The 18,000-nt window shown below is 42.7% G+C and overlaps 1 long non-coding RNA gene and 1 pseudogene across 3 annotated transcripts in view; one reads left to right on the plus strand and one right to left on the minus strand.

Annotated features, from left to right (window-relative positions):
- LOC141096644 (myosin-9-like) overlaps nt 1-17,947 on the minus strand; it is a 38,492-nt pseudogene extending 20,545 nt beyond the window's left edge.
- Nucleotides 1-18,000, plus strand: part of LOC141096500 (uncharacterized) — a 140,133-nt gene that overhangs the window by 69,082 nt on the left and 53,051 nt on the right. The window lies entirely within an intron of this gene.

Here is an 18,000-nt window from a genome sequence, read left to right on the forward strand (position 1 = left end):
ATTGGCATTATCATTACACGTGCAGTTTCAGCATCCTGTGATGAATAGAAGTGGGTCAGGGGAAATCTTTAATGACCACCCTCCGTACTTAGCTTTAGTACATTGCACAGCGTCTCCTAAGAGCAAGGAAGCAGACCTTTCACCTACAGGACAGAGAGCGTCTGGCCAGGTTTTATAGGGAGAGTTAATGACCAGATCAGAAGCAGTTGAAATGGAGTTGCATGTTTCTGACCAGCATGGAACAGACATTAACCTCGTCAGCACCAAAGGAAACCAAATATATTTATTATGGCATCCAAATACGCTGGCTAAATGGAAGATCTATGATTCACAATATGCAGGTTCTTCAACCCCCAGACCTCCCAGGTGTCATGACACACTCGTGACAGTACCCCCTCTTCAGGACCCTCAGGGCTGGGTTTACACGGATAGGCGAAACAAAAGGACCATATCAACCTACCTGCATTAAACTCATATTTCATCACCCACATCCTATCCGGAGGACCATATCCTTGCCAATGTACCAGGTACTGTACAGTGCGGCAATCCATGCGAGATTCGATGATTTTCACTACATGAAATTCTAAATTGTCTTCAACAATAACCGGTGACGGCTGTAAGGGTGATGGTTCCACAAGTGCAACAAAGTTTTTGAGCAAAGACCTGTGAAAAACATTATGGATCTTGAGAGTTGGCAGAAGTTTGAGATGAAAAGCTACAGGGTTGATTATGGCAACCACCTTATAACGTCTAATAAACCCAGCACCTAATTTCCAAGAAGGTACTTTTAGTTTAATATTTTTGGTGGATAGCATACTAAATCTGTGATGATCTTAAGTAAGGAAGAGAGGCCTCAAACTTCCTGGAGCTGGAACCCTAACTATCCCTGTACCGGGGTTACTCATAAAGGTGGAGAGGTCCAAGTCTCCAACTTTACTGTGCTCCAGTAAAATCCCTAATCTGTCCCCTCCCCCATGCCATGAGGCTTGGGACAAAAAGGAAAGGTAAACCAGACACAAAAACAAAACAGGGAGAACGAAAAAACTTTATCATACACAAGCATTAGCCAAAAATAGGGAGGAGAATAGGGACTGAGAGGAATAAATTAATTGGAAAAAGGGGACCAGGAGATAAACACACACATGCAACAGCAAACTACAGAACACCACAACTCCAACTCCAAACGTCAACTATTTAGCTTTATCACACAGCACAGCGTCTCCTAAGAGCAAGGAAGCAAATCTTTCACCCGCAAGACAGAGAGGGTCTGGCCTGTTTTTTTAGGAAGAGTTAATGACCAGATCAGAAGCAGCTGAAATGAAGCTGCAAATTTCTGACCAGCATTGAAAGGGTCCTTAACGTCTTCAGCACCAAAGAAAACCAAATTTATTTAATATGGGATCCAAATACACAGGCTAAATGGAAGATCTGTGATTCACAATATGCAGTGATCTTCTACCCCCAGATCTCCCAGGTTGGCGTGACACACTTGTGACAAGTGGGAGGCATTACTGGAATCCCCTGCAGACTTTCCAGCAACGTCCAGGGCTCAGGAACAGCACTATGGAGACTGCCTTATCCTTTGGCGTAGAGGGGATGATGGATGTGGAACTGTGAGAAGGGAAGGTAAAGGATCCCAGATGTGCTGCGAGACTGGACGGGAACTCCCAGGGACAGAGAAAGCCAGTGAATGTGGGGATAGTCCAGAAGGAACAGATAGCAATGCTGAGGGCATGCTGTGTGTTGCAATCTGATGAACTTGAACTGTCTAGTAAACTTTTATGTGTTGAAAAAAAGCAGGTGTCCTTTGATCTATGCGTGGTGGTTCCTGATATTAGAGGCCTGGAGATGGCTAAGGTTTGTAGCCTACAAGTGAGTGTGATCTACCCCACACATGATAGCACATTGCGACTGGGACACTTCATGTGAAGTGCCTGGGCAATATGGAGCAGCAGCTCAGTCATGTCTATAGCTCACGGTCACTTTACAAATCCACAAGACTTTTAAATTTATGTCTTTTTCACGTTACAGACCTTCAATGTTTAATTGTTGAGATCCACCCCTCTTACCTACCAGAAAGCAAACTGAAGTTCAAATAGGGATAAACTGTCATTCCAAGTAAAGACCATGCACAAAATGTCACTGTTTTTGAATAAAAGTAGAAGATTCTTTTTCTAATTTTGTACAACCTCTTCAATGACAGAAATAATTCCTATCATAAACCTGCATGATTGTAAGACAAAATTTTTTCAGCAACTGCCATTCAGTATAAGGAAGCCATAACGGACATCTTTTGTTCTGTGAATGGACGCTCGTGACTCTGTTGTCCTTTGACACATTTCAGTTCCCTCAGTGAGAGGTCAGATTAATGAAACTGATAATGGTGCCGCAAGCTGTGATATTAATCATTTGATTTAACGCGTATGTTCTGGGATGAGCTGGATATTAAAGAAACATATCCATCAATTACTTAAAATGTTTCCTTTTTGGATTATTTAAAAAATAACACATAGGTATCCCTACCTTCCAATTCCTTTTTCATAGATTAGTAGAGGATTATTTGCTGATCACTGGGGGTCAGCAATCTCGAGAATGTGACTCAGGAACCTTGAGAGTGGACTATGCAGAGCCTTGTCTTGAATGAAGCACATCCTCAACTCCGACTCCATTCATTGTCTGAAGGACTCCTGGAAACAACGACGAGCTGTACTCTACTTTTTTTGGCAGTCCCATAGATAATGAATTGTGCTTAGGCTGAGCATGTGCTCCATTGAAGGCAGAGTTCTGCAGATTGCAGGCTCAAAGTTCTTGAGCCCCATTCTCAAGATCGCTGAGGATCTCAGTGGCTAGAACCTCAGCAGTCAGCAAGTTTTCTCCTATCCATCGAACTCAATCGCAGCCTTTCAGGAGCAGGCAGAGGGAAGAAAGCCCCTCTGCCCTTGGGTCGGTGACCCTGCAACATCATTGCGGGGTCCCCATTGTTGCCATGGTGACCTGATGTCATCATGACAACATCTGGGTCACCAGAGCTAGCAAAGTTGTTTGATGATGCTCAGAGCATGGTGAAGTAACTTTGCCTGTCATTGTAGCGCTGACAGTTTGCACAGCATAGGGATACTCCTGCATCCCCATGCTATACAAGCAATTAGCCTGCAAAAAATTAAAATTCCATAGTGCGACAAAGTAAAAAAGTAAAAAAAAGTTTTTTTAAAATTGTAAAAACATTAAAAAAATGAAAAAATAATAAAGAAAAATCAAAATATATTGTACCATGAATAAATATTTTTCTGAAAAAGAAATATAAACAATAAAAGTACACATATTTGATATAGCCGGAACAACCCACTCTATAAAACTGTCCCACTAGTTAACCCCTTCAGTGAACACTAAAAAAGGGCAAAAAATAATATTTTATCATCATACAGCCGAGCAAAAAGTGCAATAAAACGCAATAAAAAGATGAATATAAACATAGTACCACTGAAAACGTCATCTTGTTCCGCAAATAAAAAGCCATCAAACAGCTCCATCAGCAGAAAAATAAAAACGTTATAGCTCTTATGTACTGTACAGCCATATATGGGGTATTGCCACATTTAGTAGAAATTGTGGGACAAATTATGGTGCCATTTTAACCCACTTCTTTTGTGGAAATGTGAAATCTGGGGTTAAAACAAAATTTTGGTGGTAAAAATGTAGTTATTTTTTCTTCACTGCCCAATGGTATAAAATTCTGTGACGCATCCATGGTGTCAATATGATCACTGCACCCCCTAGATGAATTCGTTGAGAGGTGTAGTTTGTAAAATGGGGTCATTTATGGGGGTTTCTGCTGTTCTGGCAACTCAGAGGCTCTCCCAGTGGGTCATGTCACCCGCAAACCATAACAGTAAAATCTGCACTATTGTATGGTGCTTCTTCCCTTCTGAGCTTTGCACTGTACCTAAAAAATGTTTCCTGATTACATGTAGGGCATTAGCACACTCAGTATAAAATGGACCTCAGTCTGGGGCTAAAACAACATTTTAGTGGAAAAAATATAATTTATTCTTTCTTCACCGCTCAGGCTAGTTTCACACTTGCTTTTTTTTGCAGCGCGTTTTTCCCGCAAAAAAACGCATTGAAAAAACGCATACATAAGCATACAACTGCTGCGTTTTTTTCAAGCATTTTTATGAGCATGCATGAAAAAAACGCAGCGTTTTTATGCGTTTGTATGCGTTTTTAGCGCGTTTTTACCGCGTTTGCGTTTTTTTCCAACATTTTTAGGTGGCCCCTCACACTACCCAAACCATGACTTTACTAACCCTAACCCTAACCCTAACCCTGACCCTAACCCTAACCCTGACCCTAACCCTTAACCAAATCATACTTAACCCTAACCCAAACCCTAAACCCTAACTAACCCTAACCCTAACCCTAACCCTGACCCTAACCCTAACCCTGACCCTAACCCTAACCCTGACCCTAACCCTAACCCTGACCCTAACCCTTAACAAAACCATACTTAACCCTAACCCTGACCCTGACCCTAACCCTAACCCTAACCCTAACCCTAACCCTGACCCTAACCCTAACCCTGACCCTAACCCTAACCCTAACCCTGACCCTAATCCTTAACAAAACCATACTTAACCCTAATCCTGACCCTAACCCTGACCCTAATCCTTAACAAAACCATACTTAACCCTAACCCTAACCCTAACCCTGACCCTAACCCTAACCCTAACCCTGACCCTAACCCTAACCCTAACCCTGACCCTAACCCTTAACAAAACCATACTTAACCCTAATCCTGACCCTAACCCTGACCCTAATCCTTAACAAAACCATACTTAACCCTGACCCTAACCCTGACCCTAACCCTAACCCTGACCCTAACCCTAACCCTGACCCTAACCCTTAACAAAACCATACTTAACCCTAATCCTGACCCTAACCCTGACCCTAACCCTTAACCAAACCATACTAAACCCTAACCCTGACCCAAACCCAACCCTAACCCTGACCCTGACCCTAACCCTAACCCTAAACCCCCTTAACTAACCCTAACTCTAACTCAAACCCCTAAATTCCATGGTTAAAAAAAAAAAACGCATATGCAAAAAAACGCTTACATGAGCATGCCAGTGCGCACATATGCGCATCCATAGGCTATAATGGCCCTTTTTAGCGCAAAACGTGCGCATATGTGCGCATGCGCTTTTTTGCAGGGCCAAAAAATGCAACATGATGCGTCTGGAAAATCCAATCGCACACCCCAAAAAAACGCAGCGCATGAAAATCGCATACATGCGCTTACAAGCGCGCAAGTATGCGCACCCATGTTAAAGATAGGGGAAAAAACGCATGCGCAGGTTAGCGTTTTTTTCCAGCGCTAAAAAACGCAAATGTGAAACCAGCCTCAATGGTATAAAATTCAGTGAGGCACATATGGTGTCATTATGATCACTGCACCCCATTTTTATTCATTAGGAAGTGTAGTTTGTAAAATGAGTTTACATATAGGGGGTTTCTGTTGTTCTGGCACTTCAGGGACTCTACTAATGTGACATGGCACCCTCAAACCATTCCAGCAAAATCTGAACTCCAATATGACACTTCTTCCCTTCTGAGCTTATCACTGTGCCTCAAAAGTAGTATTCCCCAACATATGGGGTATCAGCATATTCAGGAGAAAGTGAACAACAAATTGTATGGTGCAATTTCTCCTGATATCCTTGTCAAAATAAAGAAAATTGTGGAAAAAGTGATTTTTTGGGGGTATTTTCTATCATATAGACCCCTCAAATCCACTTCAAATGTGAGGTGGTCACTAAAAAAAAAGTTTTTTTAAATCTTGATAAATGATAAGTCGCGGGTATACTTTTAACCCTTATAACTTTCTAACAAAAAAAATGTTTCAAAAATTGTGCTGATGTAAAGTTGACAGGTGGGACATGTTACATATTTTGTGTGATCCATCTCTCTGATTTAAGGGCATAAGAATTCAAAAGTTTGAAAATTGCAACATTTTTTAAATTTATGCCAAATTTCCATTTTTTCCACAATTAAATGCAAGTTATAGCGAAGAAATTTTACCAATAAAATGAAGTACAATATGTCACAAAAATCATTCTCAGAATCACTGGGATCCATTGAAACGTCAAGATCCGCCAGTAATGCAAGTCAATGGGAAAACAACAGATCCGCCAAACAAAATGGCTGATCCGTTCTTTTAGGAAAACGGTGGATCTTGACTGATGGAAAAAAACTGAAGTGTGAAACAGGCCTTAACCTTTCATCCACTCCCAGAAACAAAACTGTATGGGTGCTTAAGTCTATTACTTTATTTATTGGGATGATATGGACAACAATGGCATATGATAGCAGATGGTATAGTGGAGTAGATGAGATCAGGGGTTGTTGTACAAAGTTGTAGGTGATATCAGAGACTGTTGAACACAGATATGGATGATTCAGGTAAAAACTACAAGAGACAGATAATACAGCATGTCAGTACTGAAAGACAGTATATGATACACAAATACTGGCAGGTAATATCAATGCAGGGTATTATCACAACAGGATGCCGTCATCATGCATTATATAAGAGCTGGGCAATATAGCATACACAGCAGCAAAGGAGAAAGATTACTAACACACTAATGGCTGCCAGCTTTACACTCACTGAACGGAGGATGCATAACTAGAGGATGCTTATAATAAACATGCTGAGCATGCAATGCAAACATCATAGGAGGCTGCATTATGGCTGCTAACAGAGATGCATAACTAATAATTGCATTATCCTTACCGGAATCCGCTTGTTATAAGCAATGGTTTGCAAAGAGCTGAGCAGGTGTGAGCTACTCCAGAGATGGCTGGAAAAATGGTTACATGTTGTTGACCAGGCAGAAAGAAGGAGCGGTTCTGAACAATTAACCATTTGGAGAACAGAAAATTCCAAGCACATGAATAAAAGGAGAAGGGCAACTTATGACACCTACTGGCGATAGCAGGAACAGCACTTAAAAATATCTAGCTGCACAGAATGGGCTGAACACTCCCTGCTTGGCATCAACAGATGCCACTATTTGGCTCTTTTGGGGATAATAACAGTACAAGTTCTGTTACTGGCCTGAGGAACAGTTTTTTCTCCCCAAGTTTGCTCACTTTGACCTCTACCTTGCGCACTTTCCCGTCCTTGATGGGAAGAGGCTTGGTGACTAGGCCAAGTGGCCACTCATTACGATGTGACTGAGTGTCTTTCACAAGTACCACATCGCCTGGTTGGATGTTTGGGCTGTCTTTTTGCCACTTTGTCCTGGTTTGTAGAGTGGAGAGATATTGCTTCTTCCATCTGTCTCAGAATACATTGTACACGCTTTGCACTTGCCTCCACTGGTGTCTGAAGAGCTCTATATCGTTGAATTCTCCGAGTGGAGCTCTTGGGATGCAGGTTTTCTGCGTTAGTAGCATTGCCGGAGTAAGAACTGTCGGATCTCCGGAATTGCTGGAGAGTGCTGACAGTGGCCTGGCGTTCATGATAGACGATACCTCTGCCAAGAACGTAATTAAACTCTAAAGTGTGAGTCTGGTGTTCATTTCCAAGAAGATAGAGTCCAGTATCTTGCACGCTATGCCTATCATTCTCTCCCAGGCACCTCCCAAGAGTGTGGCGGATTGAAAGTCCAGGTGCATCCTTGCTCGCCTAGGTACCTTTCAACATTAGCGATGTCCAAATTGGAAGGGATTTGGAGTTCTCTTGCCGCTCCAATGAAATTCGTACCTCTGTCGCAGCGAATATGCTTCATAGGGCCTTTGATTGCGGTGAAGCGTCGAAACGCATTTATGAAACTTGAAGTGTCCGTAGATTGGATTACTTCGATATGAACAACTCTGATGGACAGACAAGTGAATAGAACTGCCCAACACCTTGCTTCAGTATTGGCTTTCCTAGTGCGTTGAGTAGCCACGGACCAAGGACCGAATATGTCTAGTCCAACGTTGGTGAAGGGGGGTTCGGTACTGAGTTTGCCAGATGGAAGATTGTCCATCTTTGGATTTTGGAACGAGCCACGGAGTTTGCAACACATAACACAGTTGAAGATGAGTTTGCTAACGCTTCTGTTTGCTCCGACAAGCCATAGGCCAGCCGCCCGCAGATTCCCTTTGGTGAACACATGGCCTTGGTGTCTCACTAAGTCATGATGATGCTGAATGCAGGGTTGTGACGTGATGACATCCAGGAATTATTACCGGGTGTTTCTCTGAAACTTCTACTTCGGCTTCTTGAAGACGGCCACCTACTCTCAGCAGCCCATCTTGGTCAACAATTGGATTGAGCTTCTTTAGCACGCTGTCTCCAGGAATAGGTTGTCCCTTGTTGAGGTTGTCTTTGACTATTTGCGTATCCATGATGTCCAGGAACATTCTATCCTATAGACATCGCTACCTTGTCATCCTCCTTTGTCCTGTGGAAGACCGTACCCCCCCGTGGTCTTGTTCACCTTCGCAGGCATGGTTTTCATTGATAGGTGCTGAGAAAGGGCAAGGTAGTGGAATGCTGTTTAGCAATTCCTTTACCAGCAGACTATTGTGACATGGCCGGAAGATAGATGGACGTCCACTTTCTAGTGTGCTGGTAAGTATACTGTTGACTGAGGCCGGCTTGTGTGCTCCTCCTAGACAGACGTCTCCTATGATGACCCATCCAAGGTCGAGCCTCTGTGCATACGGAGCATTCCCAGAACCATTAATACATTCTCTAGTCTTGTGGACTCGTAGTATATCTCTTCCCAGGAGTAGAGCTATTGGAGTTCCTAGATCCATCTAAGGTATCAGGTGGGCTATACGCTTTAGATGGGGATGATGTCTCGCCACCTCCCGTGAAGGTAATTCTGACCTGTTGTCAGGAATTTGGTTGTACTCCAGGATGGTTGGTAATGATAGGCAGGTCTGGCCATCTATGGACTCCACTTTGTATCCGGTTGCTTTTCTCCCCACTGTCTCAATGGTACCTGAACATGTCCTCAGATTGTAGGGAGAACCAGGGCCTACAATGCTGAAGTTGTCAAAGAAAATGGACCTGGCTAGAGATCTGTTACTTTGGTCATCCAGGATTGCATAAATCTTGAAGGCTTTGTCCTTGCGGCCTGCATGATAGACTCGTATAAGGCAGATTTTTTAACAGAACCTTCCTCCTGTGAGTCCTTTACAGATCTCCATACATTGAGAGCTGACCACAGGGGTGTCTTCGTCAGGGTCCTCCTGCTTCCCATCTTGCTCCTCTGCTTGTGACAACGCTCGTGGAGGTGATCCAGGGTGCAAGGCTGTATTGTGATTCGTGCTGCTGCATTCTGCACATTTCACACTAGCTTCACAGTTCCTGGCGAAGTGAGAGGTTGTGGCACAACATTTGAAGCAGATGATGTTCTCCTTGAGGAAACCTTTGCAATCCTCCAAAGTCTTCTCCCTGAAGGCTCTGCATTTTAGTAGAGGATGTGGTTTCTCGTGTAGAGGACAATATTTACTGACATCCTGAGTCTTACTCTCATTTGGAGGGGGTTTATTCACCTTGTGAGGAGGGCCTGTGGAACCAATGTTAGTTTTGTGGACTGCCACGGGTGTCCTACCGGGTTTGACACCAGTGGCAGTGGAACACGACAGAGTAAAATCAAAACCAGGTTCATTTCTAATCCTAGATTGTTTGGTGACAAAATCTCAGTCTTTTGGCATGCTCGACTGACTCACTTCCAAGCCACTTTACCAGGAGATCTAACTCCTCACTACAAGAAAGGTCCAGACCATGAATGGCGTTCCGGAACGAGGCTCGCCATGACCGATAGTTCTCAGGTTGTAACCAGATCTCGGTGGACAAAGAACTTTGCAATGTCCGTGGTGGCTCGGTCAGTGTTGGCATGAGCCGGTGTATTATAGTCATGTCTAGTGTGTGGTATATCACCATACCTGTAAGACACTTCTGACTCCGGATAGTCTGTGCAGTACCTTGTCGGTGAAGAAGGTGTCTCTTTAAGACAGGATGGGAGCTGTACTTTCTTCTCAGTGGAATGGTAGCTGTGGTCGACATCTCTGTGCTGGACATCTCCTCACCTATGGTAGTGAAGCTTGGTGTTGGATCGCTGGTAATTGGCATGGGCTGATCGATATGATGCTTCAGGGCTGTAATCCACACCAGAATGTTGACAGACGTACTCTGTGACGCGCTGCGCTGGATCTTGCTGCTCTAGATCTGGTCTGAGAATGCTTCTGCGTTTCTCAGAATCAGGATCTTTCATAGCTTCCAAATACTCTGCTTTAGCTATTGCAGCTGCTGTTTCTTTGTCTGAAGCAAGTTTCTCTAGCTCTGCTTGCAAACGTGGAGTTTCCACTTCTCTCTTTGCCTGCAAACATGCAGTTTCCGCTTCTCTCTTTGTCTGCAAACGTGCGGTTTCAACTTCTCTCTCTGCCTCATGCTCTGCTTGTCTCCGCATTCGAAGCATCTGCCATTCGGCTAAGGAGGATCTCGCTTTGGCTGCTTCAGCCTCAGCGCGAGCGACAGCAGCTAGCTCTGCTAATGACGATCTGCTGGAGCTTGCATGTGACCTCGTTTTGAGTGAGGATGTGCTTTTCCAAGATATTGTGCGTTTAGCTGAGTACTGCTGAGTATATTGGAGGGAAACAGTCTGTGTGGCGGTCTTCCGCATGGTGGGAAAGATGTAGCACTTCTTGGCGGGCTGCAGTAGCATTCTGCGTCTGTATGGCGGCTGCTGTGATACCCGTATGCGGAGCAGTGTGGGTGTTAGCGGTCCAGTACAGTCTATGCAATCACCGCGTGCGACCGGCGGTCCTTTACTGAGCCCTGGGCTCTTATTCCCTGCGGCTGTATAGCGGCTGCTGTAGTACTCGTATGCGGTGCAGTCTGGGTGATAGCGGTCCCTTACAGTCTGTGTAACCACTGCGTGCGATGAGCGGTCCATTTTTACTGAGTCCTGTGCTCTTGTCTCTGCGGCTGTGTGGCGACTGCTGTAGTACCCGCATGCGGAGCAGTTTGGGTAGAAGCTGTGCCGTATAGCCTAGGCAACCATCGCCTGCGACCGGCGGTTCCATTTTTACTGAGCGCTCGGCTCTTATCCCCTGCGGCTGTATGGCGGCTAGTATAGTACCCGTATGTGGAGTAGTTTGGGTGATAGCGGTCCCGTATAGCCTGAGTAACCACCGCATGTGACCAGCGGTCGTTTATACTGAGCGCTGGGCTCTTGTCCCTGCGGCTGTATGGCGGGTGCTGTAGTACCAGTATGCAGAGCAGTTTGGGTGATAGCGGTCCCATATAGCCTGGGTAACTACCGCTTACGACCAGCGGTCCGTTTTTACTGTTCTGCCTTCCACGTATGACGCTGTGTGGATTCCAGCATACGGCTTAACCTTTTATCCATTCCCAGAAACAATACTGTATAGATGCTTAAGTCTATTGTTTATTGGGATGATATGGATAACAATGGGAGATAACAGATGGTCTAGTAGAGTAGATGAGATCAGGAGTTGTTGTACAAAGTTGTAGGTGATATCAGAGATTGTTGTACAAAATGTGGATGATTCAGGTAAAAACTACAAGAGACAGATAATACAGCATGTCAGTACTGAAAGACAGTATACGATACACAAATACTGGTAGGTAATAGCAATGCAGGGTATTATCACAACAGTAGCAATGATACAGGATGCTGTTATCATGCATTATATAAGAGCTGGGCAATATAACATACACAGCAGCAAAGGAGAAAGATAACTAACACACTAATGGCTGCCAGCTTTACACTCACTGAACGGAGGATGCTTATAGGAAGAGGAAGTTTATAACAAACATGCAGTGAAATAACCACAGGAGCTGAGCATGCAATGCAAACATCATAGGGGGCTGCATTATGGCTGCTGACAGAGATGCATAACTAATAATTGCATTATCCTTACCGGAATCCGCTTGTTATAAGCAATAGTTTGCAAAGAGCTGAGCTGAGCAGGTGTGAACTACACCAGAGGCTGGAAAAATGGTTACATGTTGTTGACCAGGCAGAAAGAAGGGGCGGTTCTGGACAATTAACCATTTAGAGAAGAGAAAATTCCAAGCACATGAATAAAAGCAGATGGGCAACTTATGACACCTACTGGCGATAGCTGGAACAGCACTTAAAAAATATCTAGCTGCACAGATTGGACAGAACAGCCATATTTTATTTACAGCAGAACATAGATCACAAGTTGTTAATTATAATATAGCTAAAAAGTGACAAAACGTGTACAGTAGGGCATGACCCGGGCAATAAACATTGTAGATGGTATGGTATTGGTCATCTGGCTGAGTTGTGGCAGGCTTGACTCCTGTGCAGATTTAGATATCAGCTATTGCTGCTCCGTACGCTAGAATAAAACCAGAAATAAATGCAATAGTAGAATGGGAAATATGGATAAATCTGCTGCTTTGCTAGTCAAGAAGTAGAAAGGCTTGTTTTACTGAAAGCAAAATTTTTTGCCCATAAAGATGAATAGGAAGAGCCAGGTAATTTACTAACCTTGGGCATTGAAGGTAAAGACTCTCGAATTTCAGAACTAAGGTGCTATTTTATTAATTGTTTCGACCCATTTGAAGTGCCAGATATCTTATCCAACATTTTGGCCATCGACCTTTCTCAAGTACAGAATATCAGTGCATGTGTTTGTCGGTGTCTGTGGAATCCATGTGTAAGTGCTGTTCCATGAATTCCACAGATGCCGATGAACACATGCACAGATATACTTTATAAAGGCCGATGGCCGAAACATTGGATAATGTATCTGGTACCTCATTTGGTTAAATTAAATAATTAAGCAGCACCTTAATTCATGAAATTTGAGAGTGCCTATATTTTCACTGCCGATGGTGCTGAACAAAGCAGTTTTATTAATCTACGCATTTCAGAGTTGAAAAACTTCATCAGGAAAAGCTCATTGTGTTTCTTTTCTGATGAAGAAGTTTTTTCAACTGTGAAACGTGTAGATTAACCCCTTTCCGACATCAGGCATAATAGTAAGCCGATGTCGGACACCCTCCCTTTGATGTGGGCTCTGGCGCTTAGTTCACATCTTTTCCAGCACATGTCAGTTGTTTTGAACAGCTGACATGTGCCTCTTACAGCCGCGGGTGGAATTGCGATCCATCTGCGGCTGTTAATTAGTTAAATAACGCTGTCAAACTCTTACAGCGGCATTTAACCCTCACTTCTGGCAAGCGCGCCAGAAATCCCACCCATCGGCGCCCGTGTAACATGACCGCGGGTCGCCGATGAGTTGGCGTGACAACCAGAGGTCTCCAGCAGACCTGCATGTTTACAAATGTGTTTGCATATGTGACTCACCATTTGTGCGTATGTGGCGAAGTAATGACCGGAAAAGCAGTGCATGTTTACAAATGTGTTTGCATATGTGACTCACCTGCAGTGAAGTGTGCAATCCTCCAATGTGCCTGAAATAGGCTAGGCAAGCACTTTGCCAAGCTGGAAAGACCCCAAGGCAAATGTTTGGATTTGTTTGTGATGTCTGTAAGCAGCTTTGTGGTAGTGTGCTTTGGGGGTACTGTGGTGTCACCTGCAGGTCATTTTTCCTTACTGCAGGTTTATGAAAATTAATGTTTAAACTGTATTTTGTGATCAAATAGTGGATGTGTGGTTTGTTTGGCTATTTTCTTGCTGAAGGGGGCAAGTTTACCTTTCAAATGGTGTATCAATTGTGTGTGTGGGTGCAGTATGAACGGAGATACAAAGTTATCACCGAAAAACAGAGTTTAGAAATAATAGAATAGATATATATACAGTATAAAAGTTCAAATCACCCCCCTTTCACCTCATTCAAAATAAAATAATAAAAATAAAATCAAACATACACATATTTGGTATCGCCTCATTCAGAATCACCCGATCTATCAATATGAAAAAATAATTAACCTGACAGCTAAACAGCGTAACGAGACGTCAAAATGCCAGAATTAGCTTTTTTTGGTCGCCGCAACATTTCATTAAAATGCAATAACGGGTGATCAAAAGATTGTATTTGTACCAAAATGGCATCATTGGAAACGTCAGCTCGGCGCTCAAAAAATAAGCCCCCACCCAACCCAAGATCAGGTATCAGAAAATGGCACAATTTTTTTTAAACAAACTTTGGAATTTTTTTCTCAACTTAGATCAAAAAGAACCTAGACATGTTTGGTGTCTATGAACTCGTAATGACCTGGAGAATCATAATGGCAGGTCAGTTTTAGCATTTAGTGAACATAGTAAATAAGCAAAACAAAAAACAATTGTGGAATTGCACTTTGTTTACAATTTCATCGCACTTGGAATTTTTTGCCCATTTTCCAGCACATGATATGTTAAAGCCAATGGTGTCATTCAAAAGTACAACTTGTCCCACAAAAAAACAAGCCCTCACATGGCCATTTTGACCAAAAAATAAAAAAAGTTATGGCTCTGAGAAGAAGGGGCGCGAAAAATGAAAACGCTAAAACGAAAATACCTCAGGTCATGAAGGAGTTAATAAAACTGCTCTTTGTTCAACTCCATTATCTTCTTTACCCGCAACGCAGCAGAGTTACTCGTATATCCATTCCTACTATTGCAAGTTGCTGATTATTATATAAGTTGATAATTATTTTTCGTTTTATTTGGAAATTAATTAATTTAGAAATTGATGGCAGACATAAAAAAAAACTTGGTTCAGGGCTGTCTACCATCATATTTCATCTCTTCTTTTTTACAGCAGTCTATAAAAGTCTATGAAGTGAGAAAATCAATTGTTGGAGTTTTGGGAGAGGCTTGTTGTCACATCTTGTCTGATATACAGTATAGATCATCACCCAAGCTCTTTTTCTGAGAAGCCATGCCGTTATGATGGATGCAGCATGGGGTTCATCTTTGTTTTGCGGAAGAAAGCACGGCCTCCCTGAAAAAGACATATGCATGGAGAATATGTTGTTCTAAAACCTCAACGTAATGCTCAGCACTATACTATAGCCTTTCAAGATATGTAAGCTGCCCATGCCATAGAAACTAATCCAAGCCCATACCATTAGGCTGGGTTCACACGTAGCAGAACTCTCGCGGAAATTACCCTGAGAATTCTGGAATTCCATTCCACGGGAAAATTGCATATTAAATTCCCACAATTTTTCCGTGGAAAAACTAGCATTTTGCAAGCGTAAGTAGCTTGCAGAATTGCTAGTGTTTTCCAAGTGATCTGTAGCATCGCTTGGAGAACTGATTGACAGGTTGGTCACACTCGCGGCATCAATAGTAAAAGATAGAATGTAAATAATAATAATAAAAAAAAAATATTGTTATTCTCACCTTCCGACGTCCCGCGCAGCCTTCCCGCCTCTCTCCACGCTCCCGGTCCCAGTAATCCTTTGCGACAATTACCGCGATGACGTCCGTTCTGGCGGGATCACGACATCTCGCGGTCATTCGCGATGACGTCGCGCGAATGACTGCGAGACTTCACGATCCTGCCAGAAAGGATGTCATTGCTTGCAAAGGCTTACTGGGACCGGGAGCGTGGAGAGAGGCGGGAAGGCTGCGCGGGACATCGGAAGGTGAGAATAGCAATATTTTTTATTTTAAATTCTATTTTTTACAGGGATATGGTACCCAAAGCCCGGAGGACAGTCTCCTCTCCTCCGGACCGTGGGTACCATCCGCAAATGTTCTGCTTGCTTTTCGCATGGTGTGCACAGCCACATGCGGGAAGTAAGCGGAACAATGCATTCCTATGGGTGCGGGATCGCCGCGATTCCGCGAAATTAATGAGCATGCTGCGTTTTTTACCGCAAAGCGATTCCGCCGCGGTAAAAACCGCAGCATTAGCACAGCATTGCGGAATCCCATAGGAATGCATGGGATGCTTATTTTTTGCGGCAAAATAGCACGGTTAAAACCGCTGCAGAAACGCAAAAAAAACTCCATGTGTGAAATCAGCCTTAGAGGTGCAGGAAATGCTTGCTGATGAGAAGCTGGATTGTCCTACTCCCCTTAAGTCCGCAAAACTTGGTGTCTGTAATCTCCATAAAGAATTTCACATTTTGATTCATCTGACCATAGGACAAACTTTTGCCTCAGTTCATTTTAAATGAGCTCTTGTCCTAAGAAGGCAACAGTGTTTCTGGATTGTGTTGATGTACGGCTTCCTCTTTTCATCATAGAACTTTAACTTACATTTTTGGATTTCTCACTGAACTTTGTTGAGACAATGAAGTATTACTAGAGCCCGTGCAGTGATTTGTACAACTGAATCATATCTGTTTTAGTGCATGGCTGCCTGAGGGCCGATAGATCGTGAGCATCCTATATTGACCATCGGCCTTTTACCTTTTGCACTTGGATTTTGATCTGAATCTTATGATATTATGTACTGTTTATGTTGAGATATTTAAAGTCTTTGCAATTTTATGTTTAGGAGCACTTTTCTGAAATTGTTCAACAATGTTTAAACTCCATTGTTTACAGATTGGTGACCCACTGACCATCTTTGCTTTTGAGAGACTCTGCCTCTCTGCCATGGTCATTTTATAAACAGTTATGTGACTTAGAAAATTGACCTTCCTGCTGTGTTTCATTAGTACCACTTACTTTTCCAGCCTTTTATTAACAATATCCCAACTTATTTAAGATGAGTTGCTGTCATCAATTTCTACATGGATTAACATCTTCAAATGAAATTAAAAATGTCTGCCTTTCTCCCTCTGATCTGCGTTCTGCTGTAAATAAAATGTGGCTATAAGAGATTTCCAAATAATTGCATTCTTGTTTTTACATTTTTACAATATCTCAACTCTTTTTTTTGAGAGTGGGTTTATAGTATCTCTATACAAGTCGCTGTCTTTGGCATTTGCCCATTTTGCTTCTCCCTACAACTCATCCTGGGGAAAGAGCATCCGTGAAGGCCATGAAGTTGGCTACCAGAGAAAGCGTAAAGCTGCAATCAATGTAACTAATCACTATTAAAAGTTAAGCGTAAGATTTTTGTTACTCTTTAGTTATTATGACCTTAATAAAAATAGAAAAATGGTAAAAATCCCCTTCTATGAGTAGATATGAACTGTACATATTATCTCAAACACATTTCTGTTCCGGTCAGATGCTTTTGCCACAAATTTCTCAATATCATAGCAAACATTCCATATGAGTACACAATAGATAGCACATGTTAACAAGAAAAATGGGAACTTCCATACACCAAATCTGCTTAACAAGTTGATAAAATATCAACAAAGATGGAAAAAAACAGGTCATGCTGATTTTCTTGTGTGATAAACACATTTAGATGAAAAATTGCTGAACTGCAGGTTTTGGTTTTGTGGCATCACATATACTTAGAGGGTTATATAACTATCATCTTTTTAAAATTTTCACATTTTGCTTTTTTCATTTGAATAAACAAACTTCAAGATGGTTTTGTTCTCCTAATATGTTTCCCATCCACTGCGCCCACACAGTTGGGGAAATTCCAAATTTCCCAGAATTTTTCAGCATTTTCCAGACAGATTTCCGTGTTGGGTAGTGGGATAAATTCATAACGAAGCACGTCCCACAAAGCCCAGAAAGTGTCCGCAACAATCCCAGAAAGGGTGGAAAGGCATATCCGGAACTGGAAATGGAACGATGATAGGCTCTCTCTAGTAGCCAGGAATCTGCCAAACAGCGGAAGAAATTTTTTTTATGAATAATATTATTAACGACAAGGGGTTTTGCCCCCCAAAAAAGAGACATTGCAGAACAATACTAATTATGACAGGCGTGCGTTTATTTTTAAATAATACATACCTTAGTGTCACCAGCAGACGTTCCACAGCTGGAATAGCTCTACGGAGCTGGATCTCCTGCCTGCTGATGGCTCCTTGTACACGATCCAGCAATTCCTGAAAGCTCTGTTGAGACATCCTCGTGTAATCAAAATATTTGTCTGGGTTTTCATGGAGCTCACTGAATAAGG

This window comes from Dendrobates tinctorius, unplaced genomic scaffold (assembly GCF_039654945.1).
Source record: "Dendrobates tinctorius isolate UK_male_01 unplaced genomic scaffold, ASM3965494v1 ptg000075l, whole genome shotgun sequence".
In the NCBI taxonomy this organism is placed as follows: domain Eukaryota; kingdom Metazoa; phylum Chordata; class Amphibia; order Anura; family Dendrobatidae; genus Dendrobates; species Dendrobates tinctorius.